The 22820-nt window shown below is 42.8% G+C and overlaps 1 long non-coding RNA gene across 1 annotated transcript; it reads right to left on the bottom strand.

Annotated features, from left to right (window-relative positions):
* Positions 1–246: 246 nt before the first annotated feature.
* Positions 247–21132, bottom strand: LOC122477804. The gene is made up of 3 exons (XR_006295767.1): positions 20269–21132; positions 16828–17022; positions 247–481 (listed from the first exon to the last, which is right to left on the bottom strand). It is a non-coding gene; the product is annotated as an uncharacterized LOC122477804 (long non-coding RNA).
* Between the last annotated feature and the right edge of the window lie 1688 nt (positions 21133–22820).

Below are 22820 nucleotides of genomic sequence, written 5' to 3'. Positions count from 1 at the left end.
ATCGGTTCCTGGGTCTTGAGAAGCTGCATCCCCTCAGCCACCCAACACTACGGCTTTAGACAGCTGCATGAACAGCTCTGCCCTGGGACGTAAAAATCCAAGACTTTCCAAGGCATGTTTGAAATAATCCTGTATCCATCCACCCATTCATTCAGTTAACAGGCACTATGACCAAATTCTACACCACCCCTTGGTTAAGGTTTAGGTTTCGCCAAAATAGAAATAAAGACCAAGCATCTGAATAGGGTGGTGTGGTAAATTCAGATGTTAAATCTGAAAAGATATGGTTCTTTCCCATGAAAGAACCTTAATTCCAACATTCCAAGTTTTTATAATTGATCATTTAAAATTATGCTTTAGGTGGGTCTGGGTGGCTGCATGGGTTAAGTGTCCAAGTGTCCAACTCTTTATCTCATCTCAGGTGTTGACCTCTGGGTTGTGAGTTCAAGACCAGCACTGGGGTTTGCCCTAGATGTGAAGCCTAGTCAAAAAAAAAAAATTTAAATAAATAAATAAATAAATAAATATATGCTTTAAAGCCCTGCACCCCTCTCCACATCTTTAACGGCTGTCCTCTTTACTTATATTCTCACCTTTGCACAGAAATACTTCTCCTGGATACTAAATTCACATATCCCTGTGCCTACCCTCCTACTCAGTCTTCATCCATCATCTAAGAAGACCGTATTTCCCCATGCTTCAGTGGAAAATACAATTTCCAGCTCAACAACTTTTTTGTCACATGTACAGATCAGAAATGTTGAAATGATTGTTCAAATGAAGACAGACAGGAGTTTAGGAAAAAAAAAAAAAAAAAGAATTCCTTACCCCAGAACAGAATGTAATTGCTTGAAAATAGTTAAGGAGCACATTGGAACAAGATGAGTTACATAAAAGCTAGAATTTTAAAATACCTCCCATAGAGTCAGAGTCACATAACTGGAAGGCTGTGCCTTAGACAATGGGCTTTCAAATGAAGCTCACATTTTCTGTGACATATCTCATGCTTTTGCTTCACTAAAAAGGGTTCTGTAAATATTTTTCATTCAGTTTAGCAATAATTATTATTTTTTTTATCATCACTCTAGGAATAGCTGTCTTATGTGTCTGCTGTTGTATGCTTGTTTGTTTCTCAAGGGATTCGCATGTATGGAATAAAATCATGTGAAATTATAATGTTCCCAACTCTGACATGGTTAAATATATTATCTAAATGCATTTTCTAGGGATGTCTGGGTGGCTTAGTTGGTTAAGCATCCAACTTCAGCTCGGGTCACGATCTCACAGCTCGTGAGTTTGAGTCCCGCATTGGGCTCTGTGCTGACAGCTTGGATCCTGGGGCCTGCTTCTGATTCTGTGTCTCCCTCTCTCTCTGCCCCTCCCTTGCTGCCCCTGCCCTGCTCACAATCTTCCCCCCTCTCTCTCTTGAAAATAAATAACCATTTAAAATTTTTAAAAAATGTAAGTGCATTTTCTAATATACCATATTTAGACAACACAATGATGGTGATATATAATGGTGGGTATACAGAACTCTTGGAGTTTTCTGTTTATTTAAAATTCATTTTATGCATCATAAAAACCATGATGCTAGACTTTCTTGTGGTATGTGCCCATGAAAAAGAAAATCTACCAAACACTATGCATGAATCGAAATATATAAATAAATATAAATGTAAAAAAATGTTTGAATTAATAAAAATTCATGATAAGAGACAAACTGTCTTTATCAAATAATTCCAAATGTACACACCATGCCTCTATGAAGAGAACCTTATTTCCACCTCTCACACTAGAGCCCAGGGCTGACTTTGTTTCATTTCTAAAAAGTAGAGTAGATGAATGGGTGATAGTTACTGTACATTGGAAAAAGTAGACAAACACCACCTTAATCCTGCGATGAGAGTCAATAGCTCCAGTGACCCAGTGAGGTCTCATGGGTATCATGCCCTCCCATCCTCCCAGAGGTGAGGTGACGAGAAGGGCACCTCAACCTTTTTTTCTTTCTCAGAACCCTCGGGAGAAAAGTAACAGGCTATGCACGCACTCCTCAACACACAGGGTCATGACAGCATTCTGGCAGTTCCACAAACACTTCACCAGAGTTACCATATGACACAGCAATCCCACTCCTAGGTACACAGTCAGGAGAAAGGGCCACATATGTCTGCATAAAAACTTGTATACAAATGTACATAGCACCAGCTTGAATGTATACTAATTAATAAAAATATAAGGACAATTTGGTACATTATTTGACAAAAAAAGAAAGGAAGTACTTATATGTGTGACAGTATGGATGAAACTTGAAAAATGTTGAACTCGATGGAAGGAGCCAAAAATGCAAAAGACCACATATTGCATGATTTCACTTATATAAAATGTCCAGGGAGAGTTCACCAATATGCTGTACCCAACACTTTCCATCCTGATTCTAGAAAGCTCTGTCTGGTGAGTTTATGTCACAGACTCTCCTTCCCATTTTCCTGTTCCATATTGTCCAAGCAGCAATTCAGGTTTTTGTCACCAGACGGCACCAAAGCATCGCCATATTGTTCAAGCGGCTGTTCAAGATTTTGTCGCCAGATGGCACCAAAGCATCGCCATATTGTTCAAGCGGCTGTTCCGGTTTTTGTCACCAGATGGCACCAAAGGATAACCATATTGTTCAAGCAGCTGTTCAGGTTTTTGTCAGCAGATGGCACTGAAGTGTCATCATCATTAAACTCTGCTCCCAAAAATTTTCTGCAAGGAGAAGAAGGAGGAAGAGGAGGAGGAGAAGGAGGAGGAGGAGGAGGCAGAGGAGAAGGAGGAGGAGGAGGGAGGAGGAGGCAGAGAAGGAGGAGAAGGGAGGGGGAGGTTGGAGGGGATGGACGGAGGAGAAAAGAACCAAACAAACTCCCTTAAAATCCAAGATTTGTATATATACAAATTGATCCTAACACTGGCTGAAGGAACTGTTAGGTGTAAAAAGGATTGTGAAAACATACACTCTAGGGCCTGCAAATGATGAAACACCAGGTGGCAGTGGTGTGCCTTGGCATTGAGTGGCAGGTTTGTGAAGGCAGTACATGTCAGAACAGGGGATAAGTGAGCTGAAACTGGATGGGCCATCAGAGAGGAATCTGGGCAGCTGTGTCCTGTGTGATGCAGAAAGGATGACAGATGGTGTGTGAGGAGGTGTGGGCAGCTTACACAAGGGTTGGGTGATCAAGAATGAATGCTTTGTTCTCTGGGAGACACCCTCAGAACAGTCTACACTGCACATTAGCTGACAGTGGTGAAAGGATAGAGAAATCAATGAGCATGATGCAGTTTGGGGTCAATAGCAAATGGAACTGCTTTAATATACATATGAAGTTCCAAGCAGACTTGGTATCGTGGTAAACAAACCTTTTCATGATTGTTTTTATAGTCTTTTCAGCATGTACTTCTTTCAATTAAAAGAGAACAATAAAAATGGAGATAAATGTCATGGCACCTGGTGGTGAGATCCAGGATGACAGCTCTTAGAGTCTCAGACCAAGGGTACATGGCAAGGAAGAGGGAGGATGGAGGTTGGGAGACTGACTTCATGGAATCAGCCAGCTTTTTGGATTTTCCCTTAATTGGAATAATCATCTGTATATATCACTTTCCTAGAATATAAACACTATTTCTGGGATATCTAAACCTGAGATTGGAAGTCCAGCTCCAGGCTTACCTGAGACTAAAGCTGCAACTGTGAGTGTGTAGTGAGGTAGTAGAGCTGGAGGAGGACATGCAAACACACACACACCGTGTCAATACAAAAGGCACATCACATTAATATGAGTAAGGCTAAGAACCATGATACTTTCAATAGATGCAGAAAAAAAAAACATTTGACAAAGTACAACATCCATTCATGATTAAAAAAACCAAAAAACAAAAAACAAGAAAGGAGTGTTAAAGGAACATGCCTCAACCTAATAAAGGCCATATATGAAAAACCCACAGTCCACATCATCCTCAATGGTGAAAAACTGAGAGATTTTCCTCTATGGTCAGGAACAAGACAGGGATGTCCACTATCATCATTGTTATTTAACATAGTATGGGAATCCTAGCCACAGCAATCAGACAACAAAAAGAAATTAAAGGTATCCAAATTGGCAAGGAAGAGGTCAAACTTTCAGCATTTGCAGGTGATATGATACTCTTTATAGAAAACCTGAAAGACTCCACAAAAGATTGCTAGAACTGATACACAGATTCAGTAAAGTCATAGGACACAAAATCAATGTACAGAAATCTGTGGATGGAGCCATAGTGCATTATGCTAAGTGAAATAAGAGACAGATACCATATGATTTCATTCATATGTGGAATTAAAGAAGAAAAGTAGATGGGGACCCCTGGGTGGCTCAGTCAGTGAAGCATTGAACTCTTGATTTTGGCTCAGGTCGTGATCTCATGGTTCATGGGATCAAGCCCCGTGTGGGGCTTTGTGCTGACACCATGGAGCTCGTCTGGGATTCTCTCTATCCTCTCTCTGACCCTCCCCCCACTCATGCACTGTCTTTCCCAAAATAAATACACATTTTTTTAAAAGAAAAAAAGGATGAACATAGGGGAAGAGAAACAAAAGTGAGAGGGAAGCAAACCATAATAGACAGCTAACTTTAGAGAAAAAACAGGGTTGGTGGAGGGAGGTGGGTGGTGGGTGGGCCAAATGAGTGATGGGTATTAAGGAGAGCACTGGTTGTGATGAGATTTGAGTGTTATATGCAAATGTTGAGTCACTAAATTCTACGCCTAAAACTAATTTTTTCATATGTGTTAAGTAACTAGAATTTAAATAAAAACTTGAAATCAAGCAAGAAAGAAATCTGTTGCATTTGTATACACCAATAGTGAAGCAACAGAGAGAGAAATCAAGAAATCAATTACATATATAGAATTACGCCCCAAATAATAAGATACCTAGAAATTAACCTAAGGAAAGAGGTACTCTGAAAACAACAAACACTGATGAAAGAATTTGAGGATGACACAAAGAAGTGGAAAAACATTCCATGCTCATGGATTGGAAGAACAAATATTATTAAAATGTCTATACTACCTAAAGCAATCTACACTGGTGGTCCCCCACTCCCGCGAAGTCACCATATTGATGCCGAACTTAATGTGGACACCTGATGGGCATAGCGCACTACAGCCCAGAACTCCTGGGCTCAAGCGATCCTCCTGCCTAAGCCACCTGGGTGGCTGGGACTACAGGCACGTGCCACCGTGCCCGGCACCAGGATTTTGTTTTGTATTAACCCAAACCTCTAACCTTGATTATATTCAAGACCCCCTTTCCCTCACGTCCATGAGTTAATGTTCACAGATTCATTGTCTCTTTGAGCACGTCCAGCACCATGTTTGTAAGCCTTCTGATCCTAATAAAAATGGGACAAGGACCCTTATTCATGGCTCTTGTCTTTTCCTGGATATTAGCCATCTCTCGCTTTTAATCCTGTGTCCCACTTTCTTGCTAGACAAGAAAGAACTTTAGACTTGGAGTCTACGACAGATGGTGACCCTGATGTGATAGAAGGAAAGGGGACTATGGGCCAACGTGGACAAGGAGCCAAAGTGATAAGGCGGTGCCACACAAGGACTGCAGGATGCCGTGGAATGATTAAGGAGCTCCAAGAAAGGGAGAGAAAAAAAAAACGCATCAGGTACAGTCTCTGCCTGAAGAGGTAAGGGATAAAGCGAAACTATATTAGGATTCACTGCCACGGAACTTTTTGAGAGATCTCCCATGGGAAACTCCCCAGCCCCTGAACAAAAGCGCTATATTCGAATTCTTCAGTCACTAGGAGAGACAGCAGGAATGACTCTAAATTATAAGGCTCTCTTTAAATTATTTCTGACTGTCTAACAGAATTGCCGTTGGCTTCCAGAACAAGGAACTTGTGATCTTGACGTGAGGGAATGAGCAGGGAAAACATTAAAGGCCAAGCATTCTGAAGGGACTAATGTCCCCCCACCCCCACCCCCCAGGTAATCCTCACCTGATCCATCATCTGCACTGCCCTTCTCCCACTGAGCTCGGAGGATGTAGGTGAAAACATAGAGTTATCTAAAAAGAAGGAAAAACCTCGCCCCCCCCCCATAATCAGGTTGTGCCTCTGGCATCTCTACAGCAAAAAGATACTCCCCCTCCCCCCAAAAGGGTGGGACGATATCGATCCTCAAAACACCTCATCAACCTGCTCTGATAAGGTCCTTTCCCCAATGCAAAAGTGCCTTAAAGAAGCCCATAAGGCCGGTGAATTCCACCTGCTTCCCGTTGTCAGGCAAAATGGACAATATGTCCATGAAAGCCTGCCCTTCCAAGTAAAAGAATTACAGAAGGCAGTTCAACTCTACCGCCTTCATAGCCCTTTTACGATCGGGATTTTGGAAACCGTTTGCCTTATTCCATGTGTGCCTGGGACTGGAACTCTCTCCCGACCCCGGCCCAATATGCTGTCTTTGCTCAGGAATTTCATCACTCGTGCTATGCAGAACCTCGATGCTGCTATTCCAGTGACTTTTGAACAATTGTCTGACACAGGGCAATATGTCCAACCAAGGCAGCAAGCTCAACTCCCGATCATCGTCAGGGAGCAATGCACTGATGTAGTGTGACGGGATTTCATAAAATCCCCCTTTCAGGAAAATCATCATGGTCCTTTACTAACATCCGACAAGGGGCCACTGAAAACTATATGGCTTTTATCAATCACCTCCAAGAAGCTATTCAAAGACAGCTTGATAATATGGAAGCAACCGAATCAATGTTTCTTTCCCTGGCTGTTGAAAATGCTAATGAGGATTGCAAAAGAGTTCTTAAGCATATCAAACCCAATGCAAGTAGCCCTGCAGCCACTATCAGTGAATATGTTAAAGCCTGTCAAACTGTGGGAACAGAAACCTACAAACAATGCTACTTGCCTTGGCCCTCAAACAATCTAACCCAACCTGTTTTGGCTGTGGAAAAGTGGGACACTTAAAAAAGGATTGCCCCTTTATAAACACTCCCCAAACCTCCCTCTTGCCGGGATTGTGCCCTCGATGCAAGAAAGGGAATCATTGGGCAAATAACTGTAGATCTAAATTTGATAAAGACAGTCGCCCCCTCAGTTTGGGAAACTCCCAAACGCGTGCCCCCCTCCACACCCAGGACAACAAAGGGAGGGGATGGCTCCTTTCTGCCCACAAGAAAAGTCACCCTCCCCCACCCAAGGCCTGGGCTACTCAAACCCATGGGGTCCCTATGTGCTGCCACCAAAGGAAGCACAGGATTAGATTTAGAATCCCAGGAGACCATCACACTTAATCAGTTTGGGCATGTATACCTCATCCCTACTGGCATATTTGGCCTGCTTCCCAAAGGCCATGTTGGTCTCTTTCTTGGAAGATGTAGCCCTACCAAAGCCAGACTTCTAGTTCTTCCAGGGGTGATTGATAGTGATTTCACCAGGGAAATTAAAATTATGGCGCAGGCCTCCAAATTAATAACCATTAACAAAGGCCAGCGATTGGCTCAACTCCTTATCCTTCCTTATTGGGTCCCTGGAGCTGCGAAGAAACCTAGAAGAGAAGGCAAGTTTGGGAGCACAAACTCGCCTTTAGAACAATACTGGCTCGCCAACATTTCTCAAGACAAACCTCTCTTGCAAATAAAGATCAAAGATAAACTTTTCTCAGGGTTAATTGATACAGGGGCTGATGTAACCGTTATAATCCCCCTCACAATGGCCTCACTGGGCTACTGTCCCTACGGCCACCCTAGTTGGAGTTGGAGGCAGCCAGCCTTCCCGACAAAGTCTGACCCTTTGCAAATGTTTAGGGCCCGATGACCAAATAGTCTACATACAGCCCTATGCGATGAGTATCCCTATCAATTTATGGGGAAGAGACTTATTGAGTCAATGGAATATTCATCTTAAAACAAGTTTTTCCTAGCCACTGCTCAAATTGAGCCCCTCCCATTAAAATGGAAAACTAGCAAACCCGTATAGGTTGAGCAGTGTCCAATAAAAGGGACCAATTGATTCATCTCCAATAATTAGTAGATGAACAATTAAAAAAACGGGCATATAGAGCCTAGTAATAGCCCTTGGAATACTCCTATCTTTTGTGTTCCAAAAGAAACTTGCAAGTGGCGACTTCTTCGTGATCTCAGAGCTATTAATGCAGTAATTGAGCCTTTTGGTCCCTTACAGCTAGGAACCCCCTCTCCCTCCATGTTGCCTCAAAATTGGCTGATTTATTATTGATTTAAAAGACTGCTTTTTCACAATCCCCTTAGCTGAACAAGACAGAGAGAAATTTGCCTTTACCATTCCTGTTGTTAATCACTGCCGACCATCACCCCATTACCACTGGAGAGTCCTACCCCAAGGGATGTTTAATAGCCCAACAATATACCAATTTTATGCCAATAAAGCATTAGAGTCGATTAGGACGCGGTTTCCTTCTTTGATCATTTATCACTATATGGATGATATCCTTTTTTTGTGACCCACATCAACAGCCTCTAGATGAGCTCGTTGCCATGCTCCCTGATCAACTAAACCAACAGGGTTTAAAAATAGCCCCTGAAAAAGTACAAAGGTCGACTCCATTTTCTTACCTGGGGCTACGCATGTTTAATACTCAAATTCGTCCCCTCATTCAGACTATTCCTAATAATGTTCGTATTCTTAACCATGTACAAAAATTGTTGGGCACCATAAACTGGATTCGTCCTCTCCTGGGCATTACTAACGCCCATTTAACCAACCTCCTGGCACTGCTTTCTGGTGATCCTAACTTAACATCACCGCGCTAGCTCACCCCGGCAGCAAAGAAGGAGCTGGACGATGTTCAGTCCATTCTCACCTCTCGTAGTTATGATAGGAAAGATCCCAACCTTCCTCTACAGCTATATATTCTTAATCCTAAGGATTTTTCTACCGCATTAATTGGGCAAGCTATTGTTTAAAAAGTTTTAAAAATAGAATGGCTCTTCACCCACGTAAGTCTTTTTTTTTTTCTTTTGGTTTTGATATTATTATTTGTTTGTTCTTTTAATATGAAATTTATTTTCAAATTGGTTTCCATACAACACTCAGTGCTCATCCCAACAGGTGCCCTCCTCAATACCCATCACCCACCCTCCCCTCCCTCCCACCCCCCATCAACCCTCAGATTGTTCTCAGTTTTTAAGAGTCTCTTATGGTTTGGCTCCCTCCCTCTCTAACCTTTTTTTTTTTTTTTCCTTCCCCTAACTCATGTCCTCGTGTTAAGTTTCTCAGGATCCACATAAGAGTGAAAACATACGGTATCTGTCTTTCTCTGTATGACTTATTATACTTAGCATAACACTCTCCACTTCCATCCATATGGCTACAAAAGGCCATATTTCATTCTTTCTCATTGCCATGTAGTATTCCATTGTGTATCTAAACCAAAATTTCTTTATCCATTCATCAGTTGATGGACATTTAGGCTCTTTCCATAATTGGGCTATTGTAGAAAGTGCTGCTGTAAACATTGGGGTACAAGTGCCCCTATGCATCAGCACTTCTGTATCCCTTGGGTAAATTCCTAGCAGTGCTATTGCTGGGTCATAGGGAAGATCTATTTTTAATTTTTTGAGGAACCTCCACACTGTTTTCCAGAGCGGCTGCACCAGTTTGCATTCCCACCAACAGTGCAAGAGGGTTCCCATTTCTCCACATCCTCTCCAGCATCTATAGTCTCCTGATTTGTTCATTTTAGCCACTCTGACTGGAGTGAGGTGATATCTGAGTGTGGTTTTGATTTGTATTTCCCCGATGAGGAGCGATGTTGAGCATCTTTTCATGTGCCTGTTGGCCATCTGGATGTCTTCTTTAGAGAAGTGTCTATTCATGTCTTTTGCCCATTTCTTCACTGGATTATTTGTTTTTTCAGGTGTGGACTTTGGTGATTTCTTTATAGATTTTTGGATACTAGTCCTTTGTCCGATATGTCATTTGCATATATCTTTTCCCATTCCATTGTTTGCCGTTTAGTTTTGTTGATTGTTTCCTTGGCTGTGCAGAAGCTTTTTACCTTCATGAGGTCCCAATAGTTCATTTTTGCTTTTAATTCCCTTGCCTTTAGGGATGTGTCAAGTAAGAAATTGCTGCGGCTGAGGACAGAGAGGTTTTTTCCTGCTTTCTCCTCTAGGGTTTTGATGGTTTCCTGTCTCACATTCAGGCCCTTTATCCATTTTTAGTTTATTATTGTGAATGGCGTAAGAAAGTGGTCTAGTTTCATCCTTCTGCATGTTGCTGTCCAGTTCTCCCAGCACCATTTGTTAAAGAGACTGCCTTTTTTTCCATTGGATATTCTTTCCTCCTTTGTCAAAGATTAGTTGGCCATACTTTTGTGGGTCCAATTCTGGAGTCTCTATTCTATTCCATTGGTCTATGTGTCGGTTTTTGTGCCTATACCATGCTGTCTTGATGATTATAGCTTTGGAGTAGAAGCTAAAGTCTGGGATTGTGATGCCTCCCGCTTTGGTCTTCATCTTCAATATTACTTTGGCTATTCGGGGTCTTTTGTGGTTCCATACAAATTTTAGGATTGCTTGTTGTAGCTTGGAGAAGAATGCTGGTGCAATTTTGATTGGGATTGCATTGAATGTGTAGATAGCTTTGGGTAGTATTGACACTTTAACAATATTTATTCTTCCAATCCATGAGCATGGAATGTTTTTCCATTTCATTATATCTTCTTCAATTTCCTTCAGAAGCTTTCTATAGTTTTCAGCATACAGATCTTTTACATCTTTGGTTAGGTTTATTCCCAGGTATTTTATGATCCTTGGTGCAGTTGTAAATGGGATCAGTTTCTCTTTTTGTCCTTCTGTTGCTTCTTTATTAGTGTATAAGAATGCAACTGGATTCTGTACATTGATTTTGTATCTTGCGACTTTGCTGAATTCATGTATCAGTTCTAGTAGACTTTTGGTGGAGTCTATCGGGCTTTCCATGTATAATATCATGCCATCTGCAAAAGGTGAAAGCTTGACTTCATCTTTGCCAAGTTTGATGCCTTTGATTTCCTTTTGTTGCCTGATTGCTGATGCTAGAACTTCCAACACTATGGTAAACAGCAGCAGTGAGAGTGGACATCCCTGCCGTGTTCCTGATCTCATGGGGACAGCTCTCAGTTTTTCCACACTGAGGATGATATTAGCTATGGGCTTTTCATACATGGCTTTTATGATGTTTAAGAATATTCCTTCTATCCTGACTTTCTCGAGGGTTTTTATTCAGAAAGCATACTGAATTTTGTCAAATGCTTTTTCTGCATCGATTGACAGGATCATATGGTTCTTTTATTTTCTTTTATTAGTGTGATATATCACATTGATTGATTTGCCAATATTGAACCAGCCTTGAGTCCCACTTGATCATGGTGAATAATTCTTTTCATATGCTGTTTTATTTGATTTGCTAGTACCTTATTGAGAATTTTTGAATCCATATTCATCAGAGATATTGGCCTGTAGTCCTCTTATTTTTGCGGTGTCTCTGTCTGGTTTCGGAATCAAAGTAGTGCTGGCTTCATAGAACGAGTCTGGAAGTTTTCCTTCCCTTTATATTTTTTTTGGAATAGCTTGAGAAGGATAGGTATTATCTCTGCTTTAAAAAACGTCTGGTAGAATTCCCCTGGGAAGCCATCTGGTCCTGGACTCTTATTTTTTGGGAGATTTTTGATAAATGATTCAATTTCTTTGCTGCTTATGGGTCTGTTCAAGCTTTTTATTTCTTCCTGTTTGAGTTTTGGAAGTGTGTGGGTGCTTAGAAATTTGTCCATTTCTGCCAGGTTGTCCAGTTTGTTGGCATATAAGTTTTCATAATATTCCCTGATAATGGCTTGTATTTCTGACGGATTGGTTGTAATAATTGCATTTTCATTAAGGATTTTATCTATTGGGTCATCTCACTTTTCTTTTTGAGAAGCCTGGCTAGCGGTTTATCAATTTTGTTTATTTATTCAAAAAACCAACTCTTGGTTTCGTTGATCTGCTCTACAGTTTTTGTTTTGTTCTGTTTTGTTTTGTTGGTTTCTATGTTGTTTATTGTTTATTTCTGCTCTGACCTTTATTATTTCTCTTCTTCTGCCGGGTTTGGGGTGTCTTTGCTGTTCTGCTTGTATTTCCTTTAGGTGTGCTGTTAGATTTTGTATTTGGGATTTTTCTTGTTTCTGGAGATAGGCCCGGATTGCAATGCATTTTCCTCTCAGGACTGCCTTCGCTGCATCCCAAAGCGTTTGGATTGTTGCCTTTTCATTTTCATTTGTTTCCATATAATTCTTAATTTCTTCTCTACTTGCTTGGATGACCCATTCATTCTTTAGGAGGGTGTTCTTTAACCTCCATGCTTTTGGAGGTTTTCCAGACTTTTTCCTGTGGTTGATTTCAAGCTTCATAGCACTGTGGTCTGAAAGTATGCATGGTATGATCTCAATTCTTGTATACTTATGAAGGGCTGTTTTGTGACCCAGTGTGTGATCTATCTTGGAGAATGTTCCATGTGCATTCGAGAAGAAAGTATATTCTGTTGCTTTGGGATGCAGAGTTCTAAATAGACCTGTCAAGTCCATCTGATCCAATGTATCATTCAGGGCCCTTGTGTTTTTATTGATCCTGTGTCTAGATGATCTATCCATTATTGTAAGTGGAGTATTAAAGTCCCCTGCAATTACCCCATTCTTATCAATAAGGTTACTTACGTTTGTGATTAATTGTTTTATATATTTGAGGGCTCCCATATTCGGCACATAGACATTTATAATTGTTAGCTCTTCCTGAGGGATAGACCCTATAATTATTATATAATGCCCTCTTCATCTCTTGTTAGAGCCTTTAATTTAAAGTCTGGTTTGTCTGATATAAGTATGACTACTGCAGCTTTCTTGTGACTTCCAGTAGCATGATAGATAGTTTTCCCATCCCCTCACTTTCAATCTGAAGGTGGCCTCAGGTCTAAAATGAGTCTTTTGTAGACAGCCAATAGATGGGTCTTGTTTTTTTGTTTTTTGTTTTTTTTTTGTTGTTGTTGTTGTTGTTTTTTTATCCATTCTGATACCCTATGTCTTTTGGTTGGCGCATTTAGTCCATTTACATTCAGTGTTATTACAGAAAGATACGGGTTTAGAGTCATTGTGATGTCTGTAGGTTTCATGCTTGTCGTGATGTCTCTGGTACTTTGGGGTCCTTGCAACATTTCACTCACAGAATCCCCCTTCGAATCTCTTGTAGGGCTGGTTTAGTGGTGATGTATTCCTTCAGTTTTTGTTTGTTTGGGAAGACCTTTATCTCTCCTTCTATTCTGAATGACAGATTTGCTGCATAAAGGATTCTCGGCTGCATATTTTTTTCTGTTTATCACATTGAAGATTTCCTGCCATTCCTTTCTGGCCTGCCAAGTTTCAGTAGATAGGTCTGCCACTACTCTTTTGGGTCTCCCTTTGTAAGTTAGAGCCTGTTTATCCCTAGCTGCTTTCAGAATTTTCTCTTTATCCTTCTATTTTGCCAGTTTCACTATGATATGTCGCGCAGAAGATCGATTCAAGTTATGTCTGAAGGGAGTTCTCTGTGCCTCTTGGATTTCAATGCCTTTTCCCTTCCCCAGATCAGGGAAGTTCTCAGCTGTGATTTGTTCAAGTACACCTTCAGCCCCTTTCTCTCTTCCTCTTCTGGAATCCCCATTATACAGATATTGTTACGTTTGATTGCATCACTTAGTTCTCCAATTGTCCCCTCATACTCCTGGATTTTTTTATCTCTCTTTTTCTCCGCTTCCTCTTTTTAATAATTTTATCTTCTAATACACCTATTCTCTCCTCTGCCTCTTCAATCTGAGTTGTGGTCGCCTCCATTTTATTTTGCAGCTCATTTATAGCATTTTTTAGCTCCTCCTGACTGTTTCTTAGTCCCTTGATCTCTGTAGCAATAGATTCTGTGCTGTCCTCTATACTTTTTTCAAGCCCAGCGATTAATTTTATGACTATTATATTAAATTCATGTTCCGTTATTTTGCTTAAATCATTTTTGATCAATTCGTTAGCTGTCGCTACTTGCTGGAGTTTCTTTTGAGCTGAATTCTTCCGTTTTGACATTTTGGGTAGTCCCTGGGGTGGCGTGGAACTGCAGGGCACTTCCCCTGTGCTGTCTGGACTAACTTGTGTTGGTGGGCGGGGCTGCAGTCAGACCTGATGTCTGCCCCCAGCCCACCGCTGGGGCCACAGTCAGACTGGTGTGTACCTTATCTTCCCCTCTCCCAGGAGCGGGACTCACCATGGAGTGGTGTGGCCCCTGTCTGGGCTACTTGTACACTGCCAGCCTTTTGGTGCTGCTTCTATGGGATCTGGCGTATTAGCCGGGGTGGATCCGCAAGGGGCACAGGGGAGGGAGGGGCAAGCTTAGCTCGTTTTGCCGTCAGTGGTCCCCTGAGGGAGGGGCCTTACAACACTGGGAGGGGGCAGGCAGACCCGTCAGAGGGATGGATCCACAGAAGCACAGCGTTGGGTGTTTGCACGGTGCAAGCAAGTTCCGTGACAGGAACTGGTTCCCTCTGGGATTTTGGCTGGGGGATGGGTGAGGGAGATGGCACTGACCAGTGCCTTTGTCCCCCACTGAGCTGAACTCTGTCTTCCAGGGCTCAACAACTTTCCCTCCCATTGTCCTCTAGCCCTTCCACTCTCTGAGCAGAGCTGTTGACTTAAAACATTCCAGATGTTAAGTCCCACTGGCTGTCAGAACTCACGGAGTCCGGCCCCTCTGCCTTTTGCAAGCCAGACTCAGGGGCTTGGCCTGGCCTGGTGGGCTCCTGCTCCACCGCCCCAGCTCCCTGCTGCCACTGGGTGTAGGGCACACCACCTCTCTGCCCTTCCTACCCTCTTCCGTGGGCCTCTTGTCTACGCTTGGCTCCGGAGAGTCTGTACTGCTTGTCTTCTGGTGGTTTTCTGGGTTATTTAGGCAGATGTGGGCGGAATCTAAGTGATCAGCAGGACAAGGTGAGCCCAGCGTCCTCCTACGCCACCATCTTCCTCCTTGGTTTTACCCCCATAAGTCTTAAAAGTACTCTCACCGCACTCATATTCAACATAGCACAATTAATCCAAAAGGGATGTTGGAGATGCTGGGCGTTGTTAGGTCAGGACCCTGTAAACATCCACTTGCCAACTCGCAGCACTTTCTTTGACAAGGCTATCCTTCTTTGACAGGGCAAGAAGAACCCGGAAGAGGGGTCTCCAAGCTAGAGACCAGAGCTTGTGTTAGTCCCGTCGGCCATCTTACTGTGTAAAACTTTATTCATTTTCCCAACATTCCCCCTTTTGATGCCTTTTAAAAAATCTTTTATTAGGCACCACTTTTTAGCTCTAGGGGTTGGTACCCTCGGAGGGCTAAGATCCGTGCTGCAGTTTGGCAAGCAACAGTGTTTTCAATAAAACGTACCAGGGTATTTGGCATACAGGGGCCGATGGTCACAAGTAAAATTATGGAAAGGCAGGGCCCTGCCAGGGCAGGGAGCCAGGATGCCCAGTCTGTGAGATCCCATCCTCTCCACTGACTGATATTTTCTTGTTGTCTATGTTGAATTCTTTCCTTGAGTTCCTCAACCTTAGTCCTGACTATTCCTGATTGGTTTACAAAATAGCAACATTCCTCCCCCCAGAAAGATACAAGTCCCTCCTTTTTCTGAAGTGAGGAGGTCGAGGGCTCACCTATTTTGGAGGGACACTGCTTCCAGGGAGTTTATTTGGCTTTGTAAGGTTACCAGGGAGTCTGCCATCCATTCCATGTCCAGTTTGTTGGTGCAGTCTCTATTAGCCCAACAGCAAGAAGCAAGATCAGAGCTCTGACACCAGTAAGGGGGAAGGGCTGGCAGAGTTGCATCCGAACCCCTGGGCTTGGCCCACACGTTGATTCCTCAAGCTTTTGTCATGCACAGGCCAGCCAGCTTCTGGGGTGTGGCTGGAGCAGGGCTAGAGAGCTCAGGGGCCAGTGTCTTTTTGAGGGTCACTTTAAGCGGGTTGACTTGATCTGGATCACTTCGCCACGTTGAGGGTTCCTCTGACTTGGCCTTCTTAACTCTGGAGTGATGGACCCATGGGGTGATACCTGAAACTGAATCCTCTAGTTGGTTGTATATCTGTAAAGTCCACCTCCAAGTCTTCAAAAGGGGCGGTTTTCTGGTAACTGTCAGATCAGGTTTAGGGAAGATATGGTTTGCATATTTAGAGATCCATCCTGTTTTCCAGTTGTTGAAATAATCATATGCCCATGGGGTCTTATTATTATCCCCACAGAATAACAAGCACAGAAGATTGTCTATACATGAAATACTGTGACAATTTTTCTGAAGTTTACCTCAAGTTGTCTAGTTTAGGCAAACAACAAACATTTAAAGACAATCATAACTAGAATTTAACATCCATAATGGTGCATTGTTGAAACATAGTTTTTCTCCCTAAAAACCCCCCTTTCCAGAGATAGCCAAATTGAGACCAATGCATTTGTAGAACAAGTCCAGTCTTAACAAACCTGGCCTAACTATTCATATAAGCTCAGCAAGAATAGCGATTGATCATGAGGATCTTTTAAAGTTTGCTTTGCTGGAACATTTTATAAGGAATCTCTGGGTTGAACTTTTAGTAGCCTCTCCAGGCCAGAAGTCAAGACAAATACTTGCCATCAGACAGGCCTGCAATACCTGTAGAATGGGGCGAACTCCTCTTCATGAGGTCCCCAAGATATCCTGAGGTTCCTGCACCCGCCAGGAAGTGCCCTTATTTACTCACCTGGTGAGGCTGCTGGGAACTCTGTAAGCAAGGTATCAGGCCAACATTTCCAAGGGGCTTTATGGCTCCGTGTTTCATAAAGCCAACCTTAGTTCCTCAAAGCTGTCTGGTCACATCTGAGTCTATGAATGTCACTCTCAAATATGACATTCCAGTCAAAGCCTTGGTAAAATAACCAGTATTTCCGATGGTGACCTGTTACAAGATGAACAGATTCTTATTGAACTTATGCAAACAATTGTAATTGCCATCAGGGAAAGAATACTCACTGAGAGGTTTTGAATTTCGGGGGAGTTATGCAGAGAGAAAAGATAAATGCTTCAGGGTATAAATGAATACTTTATGACATTTCTGTATATCATAGATATCTTAAGAGAAATTTTCCTTAATCTGGAAGAGCAAACATTAGAGAACCAGCAATATTTTCAACAAGAATCACAAAACTGTAATCTTCCTCAGTTCATTTAATCCCATGTTCCTAATTCTTGTTCAATTTGAATGCAGCTTTTTAGTTCTGGAAATTCTTACCCATTTTAGTATTAATCTTAAAGATGTCGAATACCTGTAATTTTCCCCAAAGTCCTTTTTTATAAATCTCCTTGAAGAAGAAACACGTTTTGTGAGAGAATAACAAAAATCTCAGAAACAGGCATCGTTAAAGATCTGATGAGAGTTCATTATGATGCAATTGACAAAGAAATCTGGTTATTTCTGTGACACATAACACTGTGACACATAATCAGAATATAAGTGATGACCTTATACCAAAACATTAAAACTTTTGGAATTGCATATATATTTGGGCAGTTACAACATTTATCTGTGCAATACAACCTAAGGGTTACCATTGCATGACAGTGCCTTTCCAAGTAACTTAGCATCCCAAATAAAAGGGCCTAATTGGTCAAAAAAGACTTTCATTTATCATTTAAATCCTGGGAAGTTTGCTAAAACCTTAGGAAGTTATAAGTACATCGTAAATAGGATTACAGATCATTACAAATCTTAAAACTTTATTTATTCAACCAAGGTGGCAATAAAAGAACCTAAAGGTGAATGTATAGCATTATATAGTTACCAAAACCTAGTTCCTTTAACATTGAGAAGTTTTAACTAAGTAATCAAAGACCTGATAAAGATCAAACCTAAAACTTTGGTTTGCCCAGAAGACAAGGCTTTGTTTGCATTCTTATCAAGAGCAGGTCAACAGTCCAAGAAAACTTTTTTATTTGAGCAGAGAGAAAAGAAGAGTTTCAACCTTAAATTCCATTCATCTCAACCTTAGTCCATCCTGAGCACACATAAAATTCCTTTCCAAAGATTTCCCTTCATGAACTTTCTACAACTTTCCTTTGCCTTCAAACTTCGTCCCAAAGCCATTTCTCTCCAAATAGCCAGTCTCATTTAGGACAAAATTACTTTCATCTACCCTCAACAAAAATGTATTTCCATTCCTTATATCTTTCTTACATACCTCCTACTTGCCTACATACAGGGTTGCTTTCCTTATTTCCATCAGTCTCAAGTACACTTAGCAGAATTTTAACTCTTAGGAAACCTTAGTCTCCAATTGAGGACTTAGTAACCAACTGAGAGGTGTTTACACCAGAATTTTTTTACATGGTAAATTCATGAACCAATTAAGTACAAAGCATGTTTTCCAATAGGTCCAAATAGCCTTAATTTCTCTGCAATAAGAAGTTAAAAACACAAACCCGTGTCAGTAGTCAAAGCTTTAGCAACTTATTCTATTTGGAAAATACCTAGATGTCCAAGGGGGTGCACTTTACTCCTTGACCTTGAGGATGGGAGGAGGAGCCAATGGTGATGAGGTACTGAGGAGGGTATAGGAACCAGTTACGTAGACCACACCCAAGCTGGTGCAGAAACAGCAGGGGTAGGGGGAAGGCAGAAGAGGCAAGGTGCCAGTAGAAGGCAGAGAAGGAAAACCTAATTCAAAACCTTAACTCAGAGGAGCAGACGCCATGTTTTTATTGTTCCACCAAAGTGGAAATATGGAGTCCACATCAGTCCAGAGAAGACTGGGAATTTCCCCGAAATGAATGGAGTTTCAGCAACTGCTTGGGAACATTCTTTAAAGTCCCCATCCCGAGGTAGACTAACCACAGTTGGCTCCAATTATAACTGTTAACCTGGGAAATGAGGGAGAATCCCTCACATCTATTAGGCAGAGGAACAAGGGGAGAGAGCCAGGGTCCCCTTCAGTATGATTCTATCTCGGCCAGACCAATACGGTTCCCTTCTTGAGATTCCTCCTGATATCGGCTGGGTTTCTGGGACTTTCCTTGGTTGAGACATTTATTCTTTCAATGTCCTTTCTCCTTGCAGTAGGCCCACTGACCCCTTGCTAAGGAGGTTCTGGGCCTCCCCCCTTTTGGCGGCTAGACTTTCCCCATCCTTTTGTCACGACTCTCTTGTGCCTCTGGAGCAAAGAGGGTGTAAGCCTCGCATCGCCTCGCATGATAATCCCCGGGGGAATCCCCTTGCTGCTGGTCATATTCATGGGTTTCTCAGCCCCTGCTCTGATCCCCCAGAGGAGAGCCTCTTCGTACCGGTGGGGGGAGGGAGCCCGGTGAGTCATAAGGTGGCAGAAAGACAGGATCTTCCTCCGGGTCTCCTGCACACACTAGGAAAGTGGTGGGTTGCTTCTTTGGCTCCCTGGTTGAGTCTCTGGATAAAGCAACTAAAACCTTTGCCTGGCTCTGCTTGCTATGGATGAATTGCACCCACAGCGGAGGATTTCAGGCAATTTCAAGCCAGTAGTTGATGTATGGAAATTGATCAGGGTGACCTGGGTCTCTGGAGACAACATGCCAGATGCAGCGGACCATTGGGACATCCAAGGTTCCCTCAGAGGACCCTACTACAGCAAAAGTGGGCCATTCTAACTCACATAGGGTCCTTAACATGCCAGCGGTTATTTTAATTCCATAGTCTCCCCAAAACCCCTTCTTTGCTCTGTCCCGACCCCATGTTCCCGTGAGGTGGAGTCACAAAGACAGACAGAGGGATAGGGGTGTCCCCTCTAATGAAGAGACCGGTCAGATGCCCATCTGTCCGTGTCCTGAAGGAACTTAGGGGACGTTTAGCCATAGCGGTCTCAGCTTTGTGACTTACGATCAGAAACTATTCCGATGCCACCACAGAGTGTGTGCCATTCACCACGGAATCGCAGACGAGCCCACTCAGACTCCATGGGCTTCTGGGGACCTTAAGGATGCCTGCCCGTGGAGGCACAGAAGCGAAGTCGGCAAGCAAGCTAGACCGAGTCACACATTCACACTCACATACACACCAGAGGCTATTACATTCCCTCTCACAGAATTCCTACCTGTGAGACTTCTGAGGTCTCCGGGGAGTGATCAGGCCCCCCCTTCCACTCTTGTGAGTGGGCCTGGCTAGATTGGGCCCCAGCCTTACCGGTTCTGACGTCGGGTCCAGGTCCTCACCTGCCAAGTCTCCTCCAGTCCGGCAGGAATGGCGGAGCAGGGTTGGCCCGGGGCGACCAAGTGGGAGACTGCTGAAATTCAGGCAGGGTGCGCCTTCTCCCTTGCGAATCCTCATTCCATCACCACCTCGTCATTCTCCCAAACCAGTGGCAACAATGGGCCGGTGCAGTTGGGTTTCCCAATCAGGGAACCAAATATGTTAGGGAACCAGGATGGAACGCTGGTGGAAAAACCAAGCGGCACTCGGAGGTGGAGATCTCGGTGGATCAGAGGTTTATTTAACACTGGTGGGCTCAGAGGAGACCGTTTCTCCAAAGATCTGAGCGCTGAATGCAAGTGGGAAGGGTAATTTATAGTTGTCAGCTTCCATAGGGTTTTGGCACGCGCGCGCCCGCTCCACAAACAGGGCAAGAAGAACCCGGAAGAGGGGTCTCCAAGCTAGAGACCAGAGCTTGTTTTAGTCCCGTCGGCCATCTTATGGTGTAAAACTTTATTCATTTTCCCAACAGTTTCTCAAGAATGTTATCCTCTTTTTGAAGCCAGAGCCTCCCATAATCTTTACCATCGAAACTGGCAAGCTCTAAGAAAACAATTTACCCTTACTGTGAATGAGGCCAAGCAAATCATTTACTTCTGCTCAGACTGTTAATTACTATCCCCTGAATTCCTTCCCAGCAAGAACAAAACCCCGGGGCCTCAAGCCTAGTGAGATTTGGCAGACTGATGTTAACGTTTACCCTGCATTTGGTAAACATAAGTATATCCATGCATCTATAGATACTTATTCAGGTGTTATTTTTGCCTCAGCTCATACAAAAGAAAACACCAAAGTGATCATTCAGCATCTTCTGCATGCTATTGCAGCCTGGGGCTTCCCCCACACAATTAAGACAGATAATGGCCCAGACTATGTCTCCTCTTCATTTCGTGACTTCTGTGCCTTATGGAATATCTGACATATTACAGGTATTGCTTAAAACCCACAAGGCCAAGCTATTATAGAACGAGCATACAGTGCTCTAAAAACCATGTTAAAAAACAACAACAAAAACAAAAACAGAAAAGGGGAACATACCCATGGTGGTCTACATTACAACCTCAACTTCTCCTCGACCATGCTATGATTACTCTTAATTTTTTAAATCTTGACCCTCAGGGACTGACTACTAACTGAATGGCACTTTTCAAAACGAAGAGAAGCCCTTTCACCCTATGGTGCTGTACAAAACCCCCAAAGGGGGGCCCACATGGTCTGGGCCCACTAAACTTCTCACCTGGGGTAGAGGATAATGCTTGTGTTCTTTCAGATTCTGGACTTCTGTGGAACCCCTCTCAGTTGGTGAAGCTGTACCATGGCGTGGTGGAGACCCCCAGGATATCTTCCAGTGAACCAAAAATTCCAGAGAATGACTCTGAGTGAGCGGCCACCAGCCCCCTTTTTCAAGATGGATGAAGCCTCTTTATGGACTGCTCATCCTGAAGCCACTCCAGAAACGCAAGTCCTTGCCCCTGATATAACATGAGGAAGCCTTAAATGCCTGTCTAACCAGGCCAGCATCCTCTTACAACACAATGGTATTACATACACTCCTGACTCGCACCTGATGGCCATGATCTCCATCATTGACAGAAATTCGATACGAGCAACACTGATTCTACTCCTTGACCTCATTTGCCTAGGCCAAGGTCAATATTCATATTTGGCTCATCCCCTTAACCCACCTATATTCAATAGCCTAGCCCTCCTAGGCCAGGATATGCCTATTAGCAATACTGACACTGAGTTCATGGGAGGAGCCAACCTTAACCCTCCCTTCCAAACTAAACAAGAACATTGGCTTTATATGCCGAGACCTGAATGGTGGCTTACTTCAGTATGTGTGTTACTAAACTTAGCAATTTATCTGCCTGCCTTAAACTAAAAATCAACTGGTTTTTACATGTACAGCCCAAAACTTCTACCAGGCCAGACAATTTTACCTTTTTCTCAGCCACAAGCTTTGATATACCGCAAAAAAAAAAAAAAAAAAAAAAAAAAAAAAAAGCATATCTCACACTCCTAATGTTATAGCTTGCTCCAATCTCAAATATTCAGACCACCCCTGGAACAACATTCCTTGGGCAACCTGTTATGGAGAGACTGAGCATAATCTTCACTGGGGTAATTGGACTATTATTGACAGGGATCCTAGAGGACATCTTGAAACAAAATATTCTAATAAGACCATATCCTTTGGCCAGTCTAGTAAGGAGGATATTTTTTTGGAAAGATGGAGGCTTGTCTGGCCCTATAATTTCTGCATATAAAGGGAAATTAAAAGGACCTTGGCTTGTTAGTCTTTGGAAGCTAGGTCTTCCCTTCTTCACACTACAATTAGCCATGGTGAAATTTATGTAAAATGACATGTTAACTTAACTTGGGCCTCCCTGCACAATGTCCAACTTGCATGGACTACTAATTGTGTCCCTTCTCCCTACGTTCTCTTTGCTACCTCCACCTTACAGGTCCAACAACTAGAAACT

This window comes from Prionailurus bengalensis, chromosome X (assembly GCF_016509475.1).
Source record: "Prionailurus bengalensis isolate Pbe53 chromosome X, Fcat_Pben_1.1_paternal_pri, whole genome shotgun sequence".
Classification (NCBI taxonomy): Eukaryota; Metazoa; Chordata; class Mammalia; order Carnivora; family Felidae; genus Prionailurus; species Prionailurus bengalensis.
The sequence above is the reverse complement of the archived record's forward strand: the minus strand, read 5'-3'. Positions and strand labels throughout refer to the sequence as shown.